Source organism: Gekko japonicus, unplaced genomic scaffold, assembly GCF_001447785.1.
Source record: "Gekko japonicus isolate JY-2015 unplaced genomic scaffold, Gekko_japonicus_V1.1 scaffold3437, whole genome shotgun sequence".
Lineage (NCBI taxonomy): Eukaryota > Metazoa > Chordata > Lepidosauria > Squamata > Gekkonidae > Gekko > Gekko japonicus.
Genome location: NW_015174943.1, coordinates 106601 through 114018, shown reverse-complemented (window position 1 = coordinate 114018; position 7418 = coordinate 106601).

The window sequence follows — 7418 nt, the reverse complement described above, 5'->3', positions numbered from 1 at the left end:
TGACACTGTCTAACCATCTCATCCTTTGCCGTCCCCGTCTTCTTTGACCTTCAATCTTTCCCAGCATCAGGGTCTTCTCCAGTGAGTGCTCCCTTCTCATTTGGTGGCCAAAGTATTTGAGCTTCAGTTTCATTATCTGGCCTTCCAGGGAACAGTCAGGGTTGATTTCTTTGAGGATTGACTGATTTGTTCTTCTTGCAGTCCAAGGGACTCTCAAGAGTCTTCTCCAGCACCATAGTTCAAAAGAATCTATTCTTCGGCGCTCGGCCTTCCTTATAGTCCAGCTCTCGCAGCCATACATGACTACTGGGAATACCATTGCTTTGACCATGCGGACTTTTGTTGGCAGGGTGATGTCTCTACTTTTTATCATGCTGTTTAGGTTCGCCATCGCTTTCCTCCCAAGGAGCAGGCGTCTTTTAATTTCATGGCTGCAGTCACAGTCTGCGGTGATCTGGGATCCCAGGAACGTGAAGTCTGTCACTACTTCCACAGCTTCCCCTTCTATTTGCCAAGGAGTGATGGGGCCGGATGCCATGATCTTAGTTTTTTTGATGTTGAGCTTCAAGCCCACTTTTGCGCTCTCCTCTTTTACTCTGAGCAAGAGGCTCTTTAGATCCTCTTCACTTTCAGCCATTAGAGTGGTATCATCTGCATATCTGAGGTTGTTGATCTTTTCCCCAGCAATCTTAATTCCCGCTTGTGATTCATCCAGGCCAGCATTTCGCATGATGTACTCTGCATATATATTAAATAAGCAAGGTGACAGTATACATCCTTGTCGTACTCCTTTTCCTATGCTGAACCAATCAGTTGTTCCGTATCCGGTTCTAACTGTCGCTTCTTGGCCCTTATACAGGTTTCTCAAGAGACATGTGAGGTGGTCTGGTACTCCCATCTCTTTAAGGACCTGCCATAGTTTGTTGTGATCCACACAGTCAAAGGCTTTAGCATAGTCAATGAAGCAGAAGTAGATATTTTTCTGGTACTCTCTTGCTTTCTCCATAATCCAGCGAATGTTGGCAATATGATCTCTCGTTCCTCTACCTCTTCGAAACCCAGCTTGTACTTCTGGTAGTTCTCTATCCACGTACTGTTGAAGCCTAGCTTGTAGGATCTTGAGCATGACCTTGCTAGCGTGTGATATGAGTGCAATTGTGCGATAGTTTGAACATTCCTTGGCATTGCCCTTCTTTGGGATTGGAATGTATACTGATCTTTTCCAATCCTGTGGCCACTGTTGCGTTTTCCAAATTTGCTGGCAAATGGAGTGCAGCACTTTAACAGCATCATCTTCTAAGACTTTGAATAGCTCAGCTGGGATACCATCACCTCCACTAGCTTTGTTGTTAGTAATGCTTTCTAAGGCCCATTTAACTTCACATTCCAGGATGTCTGGCTCGAGGTCAGTGATTATACCGTCGTGGTTGTCAAGGACATCGAGGTCTTTCTTGTATAGTTCTTCTGTGTATTCTTGCCATCTTTTCCTAATCTCTTCTGCTTCTGTTAGGTCCCTACCGTTTTTGTCCTTTATCATGGCCAGCTTTGCATGGAACGCTCCCTTGATTTCTCCAATTTTCTTGAAGAGATCTCTAGTCCTTCCCATTCTATTGTTTTCTTCCATTACTTTGCACTGTTCATTCAGGAAGGCCTCCTTATCTCTCCTTGCTGTTCTCTGGAAATCTGCATTCAGTTGGGTAAATCTTTCCTTTTCGCCTTTGCCTTTCGCTTTCCTTCTTTCCTCTGCTATTTGTAAAGCCTCATCAGAAAGCCATTTTGCTTTCTTGCATTTCTTTTTCTTTGGTATGGTGGTGATTGCTGCCTCCTGTACAATGTCACGAACCTCCGTCCATAGTTCTTCAGGCACTCTATCTATCAAATCCAGACCCTTGAATCTATTCTTCACCTCTACTGTATATTCATCAGGGATGCGATCTAGGTCAAACCTGAATGGCCTCGTGGTTTTCCCAATTTTCTTTAGTTTAAGTCTGAATTTTGCAATGATCTGAACCACAGTCAGCTCCAGGTCTTGTTTTTACTGACTGGATAGAGCTTCTCCATCTTTGACTGCAAATTATATAGTCAGTCTGATTTCAGTGTTGCCCATCTGGTGATGTCCATGTGTAAAGTCGCCTCTTAGGTTGTTGGAAAATACAATAGAGAGCTGGAAAGAAAAACTAGCTGAGTATGCAACACTGGCAAAACTAATTACATAAACAAAAGACCATTGAAAGAATTTTGGCAGAAATTGCAAGCTTATTACTCATATTATGGAAATAGCTAATTTTTTTGAGTTTTGGTATTACCTGAATATCATATTAAAGGTTATGAAGACATTGATTATAGTTTTAATATTATAACTTGGATTCCACTAGTATTTAAATATTAAGTAAGAATAAAATTTAGGTTTACACCAACGATTAAGTCAATATTCAGGTTTTAACGGTTATTTAATTTTAGCATAGAAGTTTGTTCAGCTGTTAAATATGTAATCTCTTTTATTGTTAATAGTTCTTGTTTATTCTTTTAAAGAGAGAATACTGTAATAAAGCTTTCCTTGCTCAAAAGCCAGTCGAATCCGACTCTAGGGTTGCAGTGTTAATCTCCATTTCAAAGCCGAAGAACCAGCGCTGTCTGAAGACGTTTCCGTGGTCATGTGGCTGGCATGACTAAACACCAAAGCACACGGAACGCTGTTACCTTCCCACCGAAGTGGTACCTATTTATCTACTTGCAATTTCTTGCTTTCGAACTGCTAGGTTGGCAGGAGCTGGAACTAGAGATGGGAGCTCACTCCATCATGCGGCACCCGGGTCTCGAACTGCTCAACTACTGACCTTCCACAGCCTACAGTTCAGCGTCTTAACCACTTAAGCCACCGCAGCTCCTGAATACTGTAATACTGATGTTTTATTGTCTGCTTCTACATTTGAAATATAATACATCTGATAATACATCTGACGTTACTTGTTGTATGTAATAACTCATAATATTTGATAAACTTGATTAAACTATATTTTCCCCTACCCCTTCTTCCCTTTTGTAGAGAAAACTTTTTAAAAAAAGAAAAAGCAGGGCTTGGTCTGACTAAACTCCCAGACTACAAAACTCATTCTCCAGGGAGGCTGCATCCTGTCAGAACCAGTTGTAAAAGTAGTGTTAGATCCAGCAATGTGTGAGCAACAAAGGAAAACAAACTTAGCACAGCTCTGCTTGTGCCAGGGCTGTGGTAACACAATACCTCTTCAGTCTAATTTTTAATGAAATAACAATGTGCACACGGAACAACGGAATGCACAACAGGGAGTTCGCATGATTTCATTCGGCTTGCTTTTGGAACTGAATCAGAAGAAATACCTCGTGCTATGTCACACGTATGAGAAGGATAATTGGCTCCATAAAGGAAGCCACAGCCCTTAGTTTGCAAGACCTCAGCAAGGGCGTTAAAGATAGGATGTTTGGGAAGAAGAGGAGATTGGATTTATACCCCACCCTTCACTTGGAGTCTCAGAGCAGCTTACAAACTCCTTTTCCCTTCCCCTCCCCACAACAGACACCCTGTGAGATAGGTGGGACTGAGAGAGCTCTGAAAGAAACTGCTCTTTCAAGAACAGCTCTGATAGAACTATGTCTTGCCCAAGGTCATCCAGCAGCTGTGAGTGGAAGATTGGGTAATCAAACCTGGTTCTCCCAGATTAGAGTCCACACATCAACCCCCTACACCAAATTCATAGGGTTGCCCTAAGTGGAAGTGACGAGGGTACATGCCACACAAACACATAAAAGAGACAGTGGAGACGTAATCCATTTCACATAGCACAAGCAAACAGTGAGGAGTAATTTCAGCACTTCTGCAAAGACGGCTGCACTTGAAATCTCCCATGGGATCTGACCCATAATCCAGGCACCGTAGGGTTGCTAACTCCAGTTTAGGAAATTCCTGGAGATCTGGAGGTGGACTTTGGGGAGGAGCTCAGCAGGGACCATGTGATGCCCTCCAGAACTTCCAGTCAGTGTTCCCTCTAAGCTGAGTTAGAGTGAGCCAGCTCACTGTTTTTTAGCCTCTGGCTCACACATTTTTGTCTTAGCTCAGGAAGGAGTGCTCCAGAGCAGACTAATGTATGCAGTAGCCAAATTGCTCACTCACAACTTTAATGCCAGCAGCTCACAAAGTAGAATATTTGCTCACAATACTCCACAGCTTAGAGGGAATGTTGCTTCCAGTTCCTCCAGTGGAGCAGATCTTTGTAGCCTGGAGATCAGTTGTAATTCTGGGAGAACTCTAGGCCCTAGCTGGATGCTGGACAGTAACCTTAGCTTTATTTCCAGGCAGCAGTAAATCAGCTTTGTCTGGATTAAATGTCATGTGCTCATGACCAGTCACACTAGGGTTGCCAGCAACCTGGAGGAAAAAAAATATATATATCTCTATATCTCCTACCCCTTTAGCAATGTGGAAATGGACAGGTCACGCTTTTCATGTCGGGAGGTAAATAACAGCACCTTCAACCTCTCTTAAGGGGGCAAGATACGATTTTGTCTAAATTTGTTGGCCCCCTGACTCTCCCCAGGAAATGAAAAGCAGAGGTTACAAGCTGAGCTCATGAGCGGGGATGGTATTTTCCTGCATCCTGTTTCTGCGCATCATTATTTTTTTTTATCTGCTTCAGAAAGCAAGCGCTGGGTGCCATTTTTCACAACTTCTGCCTTTCTGTGTTTTCTCAGAAACAAGCATCAATAATTTAATGCTATTTATTTCTAAGGACATACACAGAGGATTGAAATGTCTCCTGTCCCTTGCAAATCTGAAACACAAATTTGTGATGATTTCTGATACTGTGCCAGAAAAGAGCACACTACTGAAAAACAACTGGCTTTTCCATGATCTCTTATCTTTAAAGGTGTAACCAGAAATGACCGGCATCATGCCCTTTGAATAGTTGTTTGTGCAGGGTTGCCAGGTTCACTCCCCCTGCCCCCAGCCACATAGGGTTGACAGATCCAGCTCTTGGAGATTTGGGGATGGAGCCTGGGGAGGACATGGACCTCAGTGGGGGTACAAGGCCACAGAGTCCTCCCTCCAAAGTACCCATTTTCTCCAGGGGAACTGATCTCTGTAGTCTGGGGATGAGCTGTAATCCCGGGGGTTCCCCAGGTCCCTCCTGGAGGCTGGCACCCCTATGTTTGTGAGTAAAAGGGAGGGGGTAAGGTAAAGGTTCCCTTGCTCGAAAGCCAGTCGAGTCCGACTCTAGGGTTGCGGTGCTCATCTCCTTTTCAAAGCCAAAGAGCCAGCGCTGTCTGGCACCCCTATGTTTGTGAGTAAAAGGGGGGGGGACTCTGCACTTATAAATGAACCTCGCTTCTCCTCTGACTAGGTTTGCTAACTCAGGCCTGGGAAATTCCTGGCAATTTGGGGCTTGTGCCTATGGGCGGGATATCCCTTAGAAACTATGGTATACCTTATCGTCATGCCCTCCAGGCTGCCATTTTCTCCAGGGGAATTGATTTCTGAAGTCTGGAGATAAATTGTAATTCCAGGTAAACTCTAGACCCCACCTAGAGGTTAACAGATCTGCCTTCAACCTGGAAAATCCATGTCATAGGTGGAAGATCCTTTATGTGGGCAGGATTGTTTGACGTTGTGATTTTCTGAACAAGACAACTAGAGCACGTTGGAATGAATCAGTCTGCATAATTATTTTAACTCAGTAACATTGTTTAAGAATTGCATTATCCCTGATGTTTTTATTGGCTATCTTCTCTGATTTGTTTATGCATCCAAGGTAGTGAGTGTTAATCAGCCACTGGCAAATGAGGAAGTAAAAAGCCTCACATCGTTAAGGGGGAACTGACTGACGTCTGTTTCAGTTTATTTCAGTCAAACAAAATGCATGATCTAGCCCAGGGGTGTCAAACTCACTGGAAATGTGTCATTTAAAGTTTAAAAAATCTTTGTGTTTGTCTGTGTCCTTTATAAAGTTTACATCTCCACTACCTGGCATTACCTTTTATGACACACATGGCCCGGCCCAACAAGGTCTTCATTTATGTCAGATCCGGCCCTCATAAATGAGTTTGACACCCTTGATAGTGAAGCCACCTTTTGCCATGAGGACTTTAATGAGCAATGACAGATGTGCTAAATTTTATCCACTGAAATCAGTGTGATCAGCATTTTTCCCCCCTATGGATCCTGCTCCAGATTTGTGAATGGGCATCAAAACCGTGAATCAGTCGGCCATCTCAGTTGTGTTGCTTTGGTTATTGTTAGTTGGTGGGGATCTGGCTGGGGAGGTATAGGGCTGCCAGCTCTGGGCTGAGAAATACCTGGAGACTTGGGGGTTGGAGCCTGAAGAGGGTGGGGGCTGAAGAGAAGAGAGAGGGAGGGACTTCAATTTTATACATTTATTTATTTGATTTCTATCCTGCCCTCCCCGCATAGCAGACTCTGGGCGGGTTCCATCATACCAAGTCAACAATCACATAAGTATGGAAAATAACAGTTAAGACCCATTAAAATACATCAAGATTAAAAAACAGATTGTAATTCCAGTACAAAGCGGCCACTGTCTCCAGGTTGGACTGATCTGTGTCACCCCTCCTGCGTCATCATGCTGGGTGTGTCGCGTGTTGATGCTCTAGCATTTTGGCCAAAACTTCTAACCATAAACTTTCGGCCAAAACGCTACACTGTCCGACGTGCCATGTGCCCAGTGTGACATCACTTCTGGGTGACATCATCACACTGACATTGACGTGGGAGGGGGCTGTTTGGGGTTGGGACTTCCCTCTGACGGCCAGCTGGCTGGCAGCAGATTGGAACCCCCAAAATCGGGGGGAACCTCGCCCCGACCAGGGGTCTAGCCTACTGACTTGTGGCAACCCAGGGTTGCCAGCCACCAGGTGGTAGATGGGGATCTCCTGGGATGACAATTGATCTCCAAGTGACAGAGCCCAGTTCACCTGGAGACAATGGCTGCTTTGGAAGGTGGATTGTATGGCATGACATCCCCTCCCCCAAACCCCATTGTCCTCAGGCTCCACTCCCAAAATCTCCAGGTATTTCCCAACTCTGAGCTGGTAACCCTCTGGCGGCCCCAGCAAAGAGCTTTCAAGGCAAGTGAGAAGCAGAGGCGGGGTTGCCATGGCCTCCCTCTGCAGAGGCTTCCTTGGTGGTCTCTCAACCAAGTACTTGACCGTGCTTAGCTAATGAGATCTGATGGGTTCGGGCTACACCATGCAGCCTTCCTTCCCTCTTGGGAGGGACAAAAAATACAGTACCGTGCTTATCCAGCCCCCAGATCCCTCTGCTGCGAGGCCTTGAGAACCTATCATTTCCCACATTTCACCGTATACATTTAGCTTGGGCAAACAGGTAACATTTAAAATGTGGGGTGAAGGGGATGGCTACAAGGCCC